Consider the following 13,245-nt stretch of genomic DNA (forward strand, 5'->3'; position numbering starts at 1 on the left):
CCACCAAGAGAACATAACACTTATAAAAATATATGTACCTAACACAGCAGCACAAAAGAATATAAAGCAACACTTAATAGACACAAAGGGATAAATTAACAGCAACACAATAATAGCAGGTGACCTGAACAACTCACTTACATCCATGAATAGATCATGCAGAGAAAGGCAACAAGTCAATAGTGGAATTAAATGAAACATATGATCAGATGAACTTAATCGATATACATAAAGCATACCCTCCCAAAACAGCAGAATACACATTCTTCTTAAGTGTACATGGAACATTCTCAAAGATAGACCATATGTTGTGAAACAAGGCAAGCCTGAATAAATTTAAGATTGAAATCATATCAAGCTTCTTTTCTGACCACAATGCTATGACACTAGAAATCAACTACAAGAAAAAAGATGGGGAAGTCACAAATATGTGGAGACTAAAGAACACACGACTGAAGAAACATTGGAACAATGAGCAAATCAAAGGAGAAATCAAAAAATACCTGAAGACAAACGAAAATGACAACAAAACAACTCTTATGGGATGCAGCAAAAGCAGTTAAAATCATAGCAATAAAAGCACACCTCAACAAACAAGAAAAATACCAAATAAGTAACCTTAAACTACACCTAATAGAACCAGAAAATGAAGAACAAATGAAGCCCAAAGTCAGCAGAATGAGGGAAATAATAAAAATTAGAGCAGAAATAAATGAAATAGAGACTAAAAAAAAAAACAGTAGAAAGGATCAATGAAACAAAGAGCTGGTTCTTTGAGAAGACTGAAACAAAATTGACAGACCCTTAGCCAGACTCACTAAGAAAAAAAGAGAGAAGGCTCAAAGACATAAAATTAGAAATGAAAGAGGAGAAATTACAACAGATACCACAGAAAACCAAAGGACAATAAGAGAATACACTGAACAACTTACATACCACCAAATTGGATAACCTAAAAGAAAGAGATAAATTCTTAGATTCACACAACCTCCCAAAACTGAATCAAGAAGAAAGAGAGAAAATGAACAGAGCAATCACAAGTAAAGAGAATGAAATGGTCATCAAAAACCTCCCAAATAACAAAAGTCCAGGACCAGTTAGCTTCTATGGAGAATTCTAACAAATATTCAAACAAGATTTAATACCTATGCTTCTCAAACTATTCCAAACAGTTGAAGAAGATGGAACACTTCCTAATTCATTCTATGAGGCCAACATCACCATGAGAGCAAAAGCAGGCAAGGATAGCACAAAGAAGGAATATCACAGGCCAATATCGCTGATGAACACAGATGCAAAAATCCTCAGCTAAATATCAACAAATCGAACACAGCAATATATTAAAAGGATCATATACCATGATCAAGTGGAATTTATACCAGGGATACAGGGATGGTTCAACATCTGCAAATCAATCAATGTGATACACCACATTAACAAAATGAGGAATAAAAATCATATGATCCTCTCCACAGATGCAGAGAAAGGATTTGAGAAGATCCAACATCCATTTATTATAAAAACTCTCAATAAAATGGGTATAGAAGGAACGTACCTCAACAGTATAAAGGCCATATATCACAAAGCCACAGCCAACATCATACTTAATGGTGAAAAACTTAAAGCCATTCCTCTGAGAACAGGAAGAAGACAAAGGTGTCCACTCTCGCCACTCCCATTCAACATAGTACTGAAGGTTTTGGCCAGGGCAATTAGGCTGGAAAAAGAAATAAAAGGAATCTAAATTGGAAAGGAAGAAATGAAACTCTTGCTGTTTACAGAGGACATGATTGTAAATATAGAAAACCCTAAAGAATCCATCAGAAAACTATTAGAAATAATCAACAACTACAGCAAAGTTGCAGTGTACAAAATCAACTTACAAAAATCAGTTGCATTTCTATACTCTAATAATGAACTAACAGAAAGAGAACTCAAGAATACAATCCCATTTACAATTGCAACAAAAAGAAAAATGTTTCTAGGGATAAATTTAACCAAAGAGGTTAAAGACCTATACAATGAAAACTATAAGACATTATTGAAAGAAATCAGTGATGACCTGAAGTAATGGGAAGATATTCCATGCACATGGATTGGAAGAATAAACACAGTTAAAATGTCCATATTACCTAAAGTAATCTACAGATTCAATGCAATCCCAATCAGAATCCCAATGACATTCTTCATAGAAATAGAACACAGAATCCGAAAATGTATATGGAATAACAAAAGACCGTGAACAGGCAAAGCAATCCTGAGAAGAAAGAACAAAGCTGGAGGCATCACAATCTTAACTTGAAAATATATTACACAGCTATACTAATCAAAATGGCATGGTGTTGGCACAAAAGCAGACTCATAGATCAATGGAACAGAACTGAAAGCCCAGAAAGAAAACCACACATCTGTGGTCAGTTAATCTCTGACAAAGGAGCCAAGATCATACAATGGAGAAAGGAAAGTCTCTTCAATAAATGCTGTTGGGAAAACTGGACAGCCACATGCAAAAGAATGAAAGGAGATCATTATCTTCCACCATACACAAAAATTAACTCGAAATGGATAAAAGACTTGACTCTAACACTTGAAACCATAAAACTCCTAGAAGAAAATATATGCAGTGCAGTCTTTGACATCGGTCTTAGCAGCATCTTTTCCAATACCATGTCTACTCAGGCAAGGGAACGAAAAGAAAAAATATACAAATGGGACTACATGAGACTAAAAGGCTTCTGCAAGGCAAAGGAAACGATGAACAAAATGAAAAGACAGGGCCGGCCCCGTGACTTAGAGGTTAAGTGCACGCGAACCTCTACTGGCGGCCTATGCTCGGAACCCGGACGCTCACAGACGCACCGCTTGTCCGGTCATGCTGAGGCCGTGTCCCCCATACAGCAACTAGAAGGATGTGCAATTATGACATACAACTATCAACTGGGACTTGGGGAAAAAAAAAAAGGAGGAGGATTGGCAATAGATGTTAGCTCAGAGCCGGTCTTCCTCAGAAAAAAAGAGAAGGATTAGCACAGATGTTAGCTCAGGGCTGATCTTCCTCACAAAAAAAAAAAAAAACGAAAAGACAATCCACCAACTGGGAGAAAATATTTGCAAATCATATATCTGACAAGGTGTTAATCTCAAAAATATATAAACAACTCATACAATGCAACAACAAAAAAACAGATAATCCAATCTAAAAACCGGCAAAGGATATGAACAGACATTTTTCCAAAGAAGATATACAGAAGCCCAACAGGCACATGAAAAGATGTATAACATCACTAATTATTAGGGATATTCAAATCAAAACTACAATGAGAGATCACCTTACACCTGTCAGAATGGCTATAACTCCCAAGACAAAAAATAACAAATGCTGGAGAGGATAAGGAGAAAAGGTCACCCTCATACACTGCTGGTGGGAATGCAAACTGGTGCAGCCACCAGGGAAAACAGTATGGAGATTTCTCAAAAAATTAAAAATAGAAATACCATACCTTCCAGCTATCCCACTACTGGGTATTTATCCAAAGAAACTGAAATCAACAATTCAAAGAGATTTATGCACCCCTGTGTTCACTGCGGCATTATTCACAATAACCAAGACATGGAAGCAATCCAAGTACCCTGCTACAGATGAACAGATAAAGAAGATGTGGTATGTATTATATACAATGGAATACTACTAAGCCAGAAAAAAAGGACAAGATCGTCCTGTTTGCAACAACCTGGATGGACCTTGAGGGTATGATGATAAGCGAAATAAGGCAGACAAAGACAAATAGCATTATTTCACTCATATGTAGAAGATAAACATATCCAGGGATAAAGAGAAGAGATTAGTGGTTACCAGAGGGGAAGGGGGCTGGGTGTTGAGTGAAAGAGTTAAAGGGGCACATATGCATGGTGATGGATAAAAGTTAGACTACTGCTGGTAAGCACGATGCAGTCTATACAGAAATTCACAAATAATAATGAACACCCGAAATTACACCATGTTAAAACCCTTTATAATTTCAATAGAATAAGTGAAAAAGAAAAAAAATAATTCATTCCTCTTTATGGTTGAATAGTATCCCACTGTGGGGATATATCACACTTTGTGTATCCGTTCACCAGTAAATGGACATTTGGGTTGTTTTCCATTTTTATCTACTATAAATAGGTTGTTATCAACATGTGTGTACAAGTCTGTGTATAGACATATGTGTTTATTTCCCTTAGATGGATTCCTAGGAGAGGAATGGCTGGGTAGACGTATGTAATTATTAAAGACGCATCCAAGCTATTTTTCACCAGCACTCGATGAGAGTTTCAGTGACTTGACATCTTCAACAACACTTGCTATAGTCAGTCTTTTTAATTTTAGCCACTCTTAAGTGTGGTGGAATCTCATGATGACTGTCACTTACATTTCCCCAATGACTCATGTGGAAGAGGAGAAGGCAAGCCACACACAGACTGGGAGAAAACATCTGCAAAACATATCCCGAGAAAAGGACATGTATTTATAATATATAAAGAGCTCTTACAACCTAATAGTAAGAAGACAAGCAACACGTCATGTCTTAACAAGACACAGCAGATCAGGCCTGTGATGAGCACCAGGAGTCCCGCCAAGCAGATGAGGATGAGGGCCCAGAAGGGGAGATCTGGGGAGACATGTGGTGGGGTAGCCACGTCCTGTCATTGCCCCAGGGCTCCTGGTGACCCCACTGTGCCTCAACCCTCCTTGACAAGGGTTGGCCAACTTTCCTCATCATCCAAGACCCTGTGCACATGGTTCTCTTCGATGAGGCACAGCATCAAGATACTCGCCCCCTACCATGGGCTGGGGCTTCCTGCAGGTTTACCAGGCTTCTGAGTCAAGGCATCATCTCTGTTGGGAGAATACTCTGGAAGTGAATGAAATGGAGAATGCATGTGAGTGTGTTTCACTCTTTTTAATAAAACTTTTTAGACACAGAAAAATAAAGGGAACAGTCTCATAAACATCCATCATCTAGATTTAACCATGTATATTCCATCTAAGTAAAACAATATTGCATCAATGTATAAATTATTAACACTTGCCACCCTTGATTCATCCCATGTTTTCAATGAAATATTAAAGTCAAGTAGACATCATCATGTTTCACCCCATTTTAGTTTCCATCCCTAAAAAGTGAGCACACTTTGCTACAAAATCCAAGACCATTATCACAGAACAAAAGTGTAATAAATTAAACCAAATTCATACCTGTGGGCACAGAGGACTGAATTTGGGCTGGACTTTCTTATGACAGCCGGGGGCAGAATGGGTCATCACAGTTGGCAAGCCTATGGGATCTCTCTAAATTTGTAAAATCCAACTCAAAAGTGTTCTTCCGTGCCTAGAAACCCATCAGCCCCTTCTCCTTTATCTATTTGCTTAATATTCATTTTCTAGGCTTAACCTACAATGTAATATCCTGCAGGGAAGTCTTCTCTGATTACCACCTCCAAGTATGAGTTTGTTCACATCAAATAATTGATGTTTCAATTCTCTATTCTTGTTATTCCCAGCTACAAGATAAACTCCAGGAGGGTAGGACACACAGCACCCAGTGGGCATGGGGGGAGTGGTGCAGGTCCCTCTACTTGTACCTCTACCCAGACAACCTCTTAGAGGTGTGCTGTCTGATATGGAGCAGCTAGAAGTATCTTTTGAATTAAAATTAATTTTAGGTAAATAAAATAGAAATTCTAGTACCTCAGTAACATTAAAAATCAGTAACAATAAAGACCAGTCACAATACCATCCTTCGAGTACTCAACAGCCACATGCGGCTGTGCACTGGACAGCACAGATATAGAACATTCCACCACTGCAGAAAGTTCTAGCGCATTGGTGATCATCTAGAGCGGGACTTGGCAAACTATAGCCTGTGGATCAGAAACTACATCCACCCCCAAACCTGTGAGTCTGCTTCACACACAGCTGGAGGCCCTCACTGACCATCTGGCCCAGTTGCTGTCAGTGCAGAGATAAGGAAACAAAAGTCCAGAGAAGGGAGGTGACTACCTTTAGGTCACAGAGTTGTCTAGGAGAAAGTGAGGGCCTCCTATATTACTCTGGTTTCCTTTTCTCTCTCTCAATGGTGGGGAAAGACTGGGGGACTACGCCACCTTCTGCCAGCCTGAGAAAGTTCAATGCTCTCTAAGCCCCAGGCATCCAGAGTCCCCGGAAAGGCCTCACTTTCTTTCCCAATGACCAGGGAGCCGTATCATCCCCAAGGACACTCTTCCTGTCCAGGGTCAAGTTCTGCAGCTGGGTACCATTCTGGGTCAGCCACAGGAATTCCTCATAGATGGCAACTCTGTCCAGTCTCTGTGCCAAGGTGGCAAGATACACAGGGAGTCCACTCCAGTGTGGTTACTGTGGGGGACAGACCTGGAAGGGCACAAGGGATGAACAAGGGTGTCTGGAATTCTACCCTGATTCTAGATTCCCTGCTTCAGGGTCCTGTCCAAGAGAACTTTCTGCAATAATGTAAACATTTGTCTGCACTACCAAATACACTCATTATTAGCCCCATGTTGTTATCAAGCACTTAAAATGTGGCTAGTGTGTGTGAGTGAGGAACTGAATTTCTCACATAATTTCATTTTAAGTAATTAATTTATAAATAAATAACCACAGGGAGAACATTTTGGAAACTTTGGAGTAAGGACTTCTGCAAATGCGTAAAAACAATGAGAACACTGGTAAAAATGGTCAAAATCAACTTTTCAGAAGTCTAGAAATTAATCGACGGCTTGTAAGAATCTGAGGAGGGTTTAGTGAAGAAACATGGTGGAATCTTGATAAAGGGAGCCAACTTTGTGGCACTATAATTGCACTATCCCATCCTGCTCTCACAATATCCTCCATAACTTTGAAAACCGTCATTCTCAGAACTATAGTGGCTGAGACATCCAGCAGCCCAGCAGCCATAATGGGTTTGGAGTTCTCAAAAGAGCCATCCCCACCGAACTGTCACTAGCTGACCTGCCTGGCAGCTCCCTGAAAAAGCCCCATGTTCAGGGCTTGTCGTTACTTGACTCAGAGCTTGCCCAGGGAGGAAAGTCCAAACCCAGGGCACTTGCTAAAAACAATCAGGGCTAATTGTTTTCTATTGTAGTTGCCTGAGGGAGTGATATCAGCTGAGGCAGGCAAGAGGTGAGCCAAATCTTAGAAGAAAAATTGGGAGAATGAGATGTCCACAGGGGCCTTTGAAAAGCTCCAGTGTATTTGCGGGCATCTAGAAGGCCACAAGGGCACAGGGCTGTGGCATGCCAGGGAAAGACTTGAGAACATCTTAATCTCTCACTTCTAGTTGAAGGGTTGGCTTAATATCTGAAAACTTGATTATGTCCCTGCTGGGACAGGGTCTCACCAGGCTCTGCAGGACCCTCTCAATGGAGTTGAACGTGGCTGAGCCATTGCTCCTGTCTGATGAATACCAGAGGGTGGAGATGGGGAAGGTGACTGTGAGGGTCTTCAGGTTGTGCCCCAAAGCTGCAAGAAAAGAGGGAGAGCAATGGCCATCTCTGAGAGCTGGCCTGAGACCAGACCAGAGTCCTGCACTCATTATCATCTGTCGTCTTCTCTCACAGTGGCACCACCACCCACCCGTGTCGTCATGCAAGTCAGAACCAGCATATCTGCTCAGCTCCTCTTCCTTCCCAGTAACACCCATTCACCTTGCACACTGGTCCTCACATATACTCCATCCCTGTCCCAGCTCAGGTCTTAACTTCTTTCACCCAGACCAACACCCCAGCAGGCTCACTGGATGCTCTGTCTAAAGGATGTTCTACATGGACCACTAGAAGAATCTTTCTGAAATGAATACCTCACTAGGGCCACCACTGCTCTAGTACCACCCATGGCTCCCTATGGCCTTCAGTGTTTAGTTCAACCTTCTTGACCTGGCACTCAAGGCTCTACTCAATCTGGCTCCTGCTGACCTTTCAGTCTCATTTTCTCCATCTACTGCGGTTTAAACTTCATGCTTCATGCAAACCAAATTCGTTTCAATTCTCCCCTTACAGCATGTTGTTTCTGGCTGGAGCCTTTGCTCATGGAATTCACTCTGCCAGGAAAACCCTTCATCCTCTATTTGCCAAGGTCCCTCCTATTCATTCTTAAAGACTCCATTCTGGTGAAACTTTCTCTAGCAAGCTCTTCCCCTCCAAATTATGCCAGGTGCCTCTCCCTGAAACATCCCACATTGTATTATAATGGTGTGTTAATTTAACAAGACTAGGGGCTCTATGAGGGCTGGCCTTAGACTGAATTGTTGGTATAATCTTTGGAATCAGCATGATTGCCTTAAAACCAGAGTTTCACACCCTGGCTTCCCAGCTCCTGGATCACAACTGGCTGGTGGAGGATTGGGGCCGGAGAACTTCTCTTGGAAAAGGAAAGTGGCCCCCGATACCTGTGGTGGCTTCTGGTAGCACAGGTGATGTTAAAGTATGCAGGGACGTGGTGGCTGGCTCAGGAGCTGTGGCGAGGGTTCTCTTCAGGGAGGGATAGAGTGGGAGGAGTCCCCAAGTTCACCCGGGCTCCAGCAGTGGCTGTCCCAGGACCACCATTCACAGATGAAGCATAAATGAGAGTGAGGGGACGGGTGACTGTGTGAGTAGAGAGATGAGAAAGCCTGTGGATGAGAGGAGCCCAAGAGAGAGAGATAGGTGAACAAGAGAGACTGAACTCGGAGGAGAGACAGATGGACGGGCAGAAAACTGGACAGACGGATGGGATACCTGGAAAAGGAGGACCAAGGGCGGCGCTTTAGCAGAATTAAAGTGTAAACCACGTGGGGTCAGAATGTGTGGAGAACATGTCTCTGTCTAAGGCTTTCTCACCCTGGGCTGGGACTCTCCACCAGAACGCGGGAGGGAGAGAAGGGATGAATTAGGGCCCTTCCAGGTCCTTCCCTCACCAAGGACAGCAGGTGTAGGAGAACATGTGCTCCCCATCCCCAAATGCGGACGGGACCTAGGAGATCAGGGCCAGGAATACTCACTGTTGGTTGTCGGGGCCACGGCTCCATAGGTGTAACCTGTGGAGAGAAGGCAAGACGAGCTGAGCAAGAGTTGGGGTGAACATAAAGGATTAAGGAGAGGGAGGATGTAGGGACCTTTGTGGGAAAAGCAGAGGGGAAAGCAGAGGGGAAGAGGGGAGAGTTGTTCAGGGGGGAGGCAACGAGATGGAAGGTGGCTGGACCCAGTGATCACACAGTGATGAGAAGTCTGAACCCAGACCGGGTGGATAGAGAGATGGATCACAGCTCACTTTAGAGCAAAGGAAGTAAGACAGAACTCCGACTGGGAGAGACAGCATGGCTGTAGCACAGCCCTTCACCACTGATGTAGAGGCTGTCCCCGTCCAGGGTGAAGGAGCCCAGGTGGGAGACGCCCTGGGTCTCATGGCTCAACTCCCAGTAGAGTCACTCTCTGTCCAGCCCTGGACCTGCGTGGGTCAGAGTGGAAGGTGCAGATGATGTCCACCCCAGTGGCTGCCCCACCCTTCTCAAGCCTGGGGGAGTAAGAAGATGGGGTTGTGGAATACTGAGCAGGGGTCCTTCTGGGTGTGGAAGGCGAGAGAGGGGAAGGGAGGAGGCTGAGGGAGATGCTGAAGGGGCTGCTCTGATGCTTGCAGGGGCTCTCCTAGGTGTCTCCCGTGTGAGACAACCCCCTCACAAGTAAGGCCTGACTTCATTTACGATGTGGAGGGGGGCACGTGAGTGGCAAAGAGGGGTGAACACACAGACCTGTGCGAGGGGGCACCTGCAGGTCTGCACAGACAGCAGCGAGGAGCAGAGTCAGTGCCCTGTGCCATCTGACACACGCAGGAAAGAAAGTACCATTACATTCTCTCGGTTCTACACTCCAATGTCTTTTCTTTCTACTTCTTTCCTACTCCACAGCCATCAGCCAGGCGTAGGGAACAATCATCTTATTCCTAATCTTATTCCCAGCACCTCCCATCTTGCCTCTTAAGTCTTCATTCTTAACCATGAAGTCCATTTTAACCCCCGTGTTTAGACCAAACACTAATTACATAATCCTTCTACTCGCATCTCTCCAGAGTCTTCCCACTGGTCTTAGAACAGAGTCCCAAGTCACTCCTGACCTGGTCCAGCCTGTCCCCCTCGCTGGTCTGGCTCACACCTCTCCCCCTGTGTTGACTTGGCTCAGCCATCCCTCTTCTCAGTTCATGGACACACCAGGCTCTCTGCTTCAGGGGTGTCCTCACGCGGGTCCCTCTGCCTGAAACACTTTCGTGAACACACTCCCACACCCTCACTCCAGTCTAACCCTCCAACTAGCTAAATCCAGTCCCAAATCTAGCTCTCAAGCTAAATATCAGTCCTTCTCAAGAGGGCTTCCCTGCCCCCTCAGGTTGAGTCCCCTTGTGCCAAACTCTCACATCACTCTCATCATTAACTGTCTAAAATCCAAATACCCAAATACAATATAAATTCCATGGAGGTGGTACAAGGTCTCTCTGGTTCTCCAGGTCCCCATGCATGTGTCCCAGGGCCTGGCTCATGAGATGAGGAACCATCCCGGTTTGTCTAGGACTGCCCTGGTTTGAACACTAAATGTCCTGTGTCCTGGAAAACCCCACTGTCCTAAATAAACGAGGATGGTTGGTCACCATTAATTATACACTCAGAGACTATCTATTGCATGACAAGCACACATTCCCCTCAAGAACATCACAGGAAAGCTAGAATGAAAAAGGCACACACACATACACACACAATTAGTAGAGGCCAACAACTAAATACAAAATTACTTAACAAGATTCTCTGCAACGTGAATCACCAGACCGTTATTTCAGAAAAGTTTCAAGAAACAAAGTTAATTCCCTTTAGAAGGCAAGGTGGAGAGGACAGTCTTTTTGGAGACTAGCACCCTTCCCTTCAATCTACAGTGTTGCTTAGTACTCCTCCAAATGATTTGAAATTTTATAAAGAAAAAAATGCTCTAAATAAATCTGGCTACTGGCAAATTCAATTTTAAATTTGTTATTAATACAAAGAAGTTCCAATCATCTTTTTCCCTGAATGTTCCTTTATTTCAAATTTATGTGGAGGATTTATAGGACTTTAGAAATCAAATTGAATGGGTCTAAGGAATGTTGCTGAGTATCCCTGCTAATATTTCATGGGATGTCTTCTAATACTACATACACACGCAAAACATTTCTGTATTTATATTACATATAAATCCTGACTTTTGAGTATTATGCAATGCAAGTAAATCTATATTTTCTACTATAATACACATTTGCAGTTATTGAGGTTTGTTTCATGTGTTTTTATTTGCATATAACTGTACTTACTGAAATATTTACCACACAGAACCACACACAGCTTACCATCTTTCCATCCATCAAATATCAATAATTTTTCTCAAGATAACTTCACTCTCAGTAACTCCAGGTGGTGACAAACTGAGCCCAGGAAAGCTCACTAGCAGGTCTTCTGCACAGTGGAGGCTGCCGGAACCTCTTGGTACCAGGTCCACAAGGTACTCACCTGGTCACACAGAAATCCATGGTTCAGCAAGGACAGGTGGACCCTGAGCCTGGTTTCACCTCAAACTTGAGCTCCACGGATGCTTTTCGTGTCTGAGAGGGGATAAAAAGCGCAAACAAGCTTTTGAGGCCTTTTATAGGGTGTTGGATGGAAAGGACAACCCCATTCACTCTTCTATTTTTGTATTTACTGATTTAACTGTAACTGTTGGCTGTGGTGGATTTTCCCGATTCCTATCTAGCCACCTGCTGCTCCCCGAGATGGGAGAAAGCAGCTTCGTGCTGTGTGCACTTGAGTCACTCAACTCACTTGCCTGGACTGAGACTTTTTGGTGACTCTGGACCCTTTAAACAAGCTTGTCATTTAAGGACCCTGTAAGTGACTCGCTGACTTGTCAACAATTTCCACACTTCATTCAGGGCTCGGGAGATTTTTCAGGCCCTGGAGCAGGTTTCCCAACCTTGGCACAACTGACATTTGGGGCTGGATAATTCTCTGTCGGGCCGTCCTGGGCTCTGGAGGATGCTGAGCAGCATCCCTGCCTCCCCCCCTAGATGCCAGGAGCGCCCCATTTGTAACGACCCAAACATCGCCTCCAGAAGTGGCTAAAGCCCCCTGGGGACAAAATCACAAGGAGGACGGTGACGGGGACTCAGAGGAGGGGACGGCGGTGCCCGGAGCCAGGAGGAACAGCAGCCTCGGGGGCCCTGAGGGAACAGCCCGGGGGAAACGGGGCTGCAGGGGGACGGAGAGACGCCGAGCCCTGACAGGGCTGCCCACGGCCCAGGCCCCTCCCTGGACCGCAACTGGAGCCGGGAACGCCCGCCGCTCACCGAGCCCCGCCTCTGAGGGCGAACGTCCACAGGAATTCGGTCGGCACCGAGAAGACGGAATACACCGCGCAGAACGCCCGCTCCATCCACGGCGCCGCCCGCGCTTCCGGTTCCGGTCTCGGGCGGGCGTTCGGGGAGGATGAACTTTGGGGGCTGCGGGTTGAGGCGGTGGGTGGGGCGAGGCCGTGCACCCCAGCCTCGGGGGAGGTGTCTAGTTTCTAGAGTGAGTGAGAAGCTGGAAAGCGGCCTGGGTCAGCATCAGGGACAGGGACAAAATCTAGGGGCGGGGCAGTGTGCGGGAACAAGTTCTAGGGGCAGGCTGTGGGCGGGGACAAGGCTGTGAGTGACAGCAGGCCGGGGAGGCAGTTCTATGGGCGGGAACAAGGGTGCAGGCAGGGCAATGAGCCGGGACCAGGCTGTGGGCGGAGGCAGGCCAGAACGTTGTGGGCTGAGACCAGTTCCAGGGGCGGCAAGAGGCGGGGGTGTGGCTGGAATAATTCAGGCAGACTTTACAGGGGGAGGAAATCAGCTCCAGGGTCTTGGCTGGAGGCGAGGCTTTCCGTGGACCCCTAGACTGTACAGGTAGCTGGATGTTGAACAGCTGTTCTTCATTCCTTTCCCCACCTTTACACAGCCTCATAGAATAATGTGCCCATATTTAGAATTCTAAATTTTTTGTGCATTTGCTGTTGTTAATTTCGTTAAAAAATCGGATCATATATTCATATTTCTCTACAACTTGCTGTTCCAAGCCAGTAGATAAGGATATAACGCTATTTTAATTTTAAAAATCTGGGGGGAGGAAGGCCTACGTCGTAGGTGCACGTATAAGAAAACTTCAAATATTCTCA

The 13,245-nt window shown here is 44.7% G+C and overlaps 1 protein-coding gene across 1 annotated transcript in view; it reads right to left on the bottom strand.

Annotated features, from left to right (window-relative positions):
- The window catches only part of LOC147911521 (ral guanine nucleotide dissociation stimulator-like), a 28,335-nt gene extending 15,697 nt beyond the window's left edge, over positions 1-12,638 (bottom strand). Inside the window, exons 1-6 of the mRNA XM_087428102.1 lie at positions 12,395-12,638; positions 11,562-11,653; positions 9,039-9,074; positions 8,448-8,669; positions 7,401-7,522; positions 1,556-4,898 (exon numbers count right to left, since the gene is read on the bottom strand). The gene's annotated coding sequence lies outside the window, so the exon portion shown is untranslated. The remainder of the gene's footprint in view (positions 1-1,555; positions 4,899-7,400; positions 7,523-8,447; positions 8,670-9,038; positions 9,075-11,561; positions 11,654-12,394) is intronic.
- Positions 12,639-13,245: the final 607 nt, after the last annotated feature.

This window comes from Ceratotherium simum, unplaced genomic scaffold (genome assembly GCF_057802395.1).
Source record: "Ceratotherium simum simum isolate JZ-2026a unplaced genomic scaffold, ASM5780239v1 HiC_scaffold_43, whole genome shotgun sequence".
Classification (NCBI taxonomy): domain Eukaryota; kingdom Metazoa; phylum Chordata; class Mammalia; order Perissodactyla; family Rhinocerotidae; genus Ceratotherium; species Ceratotherium simum.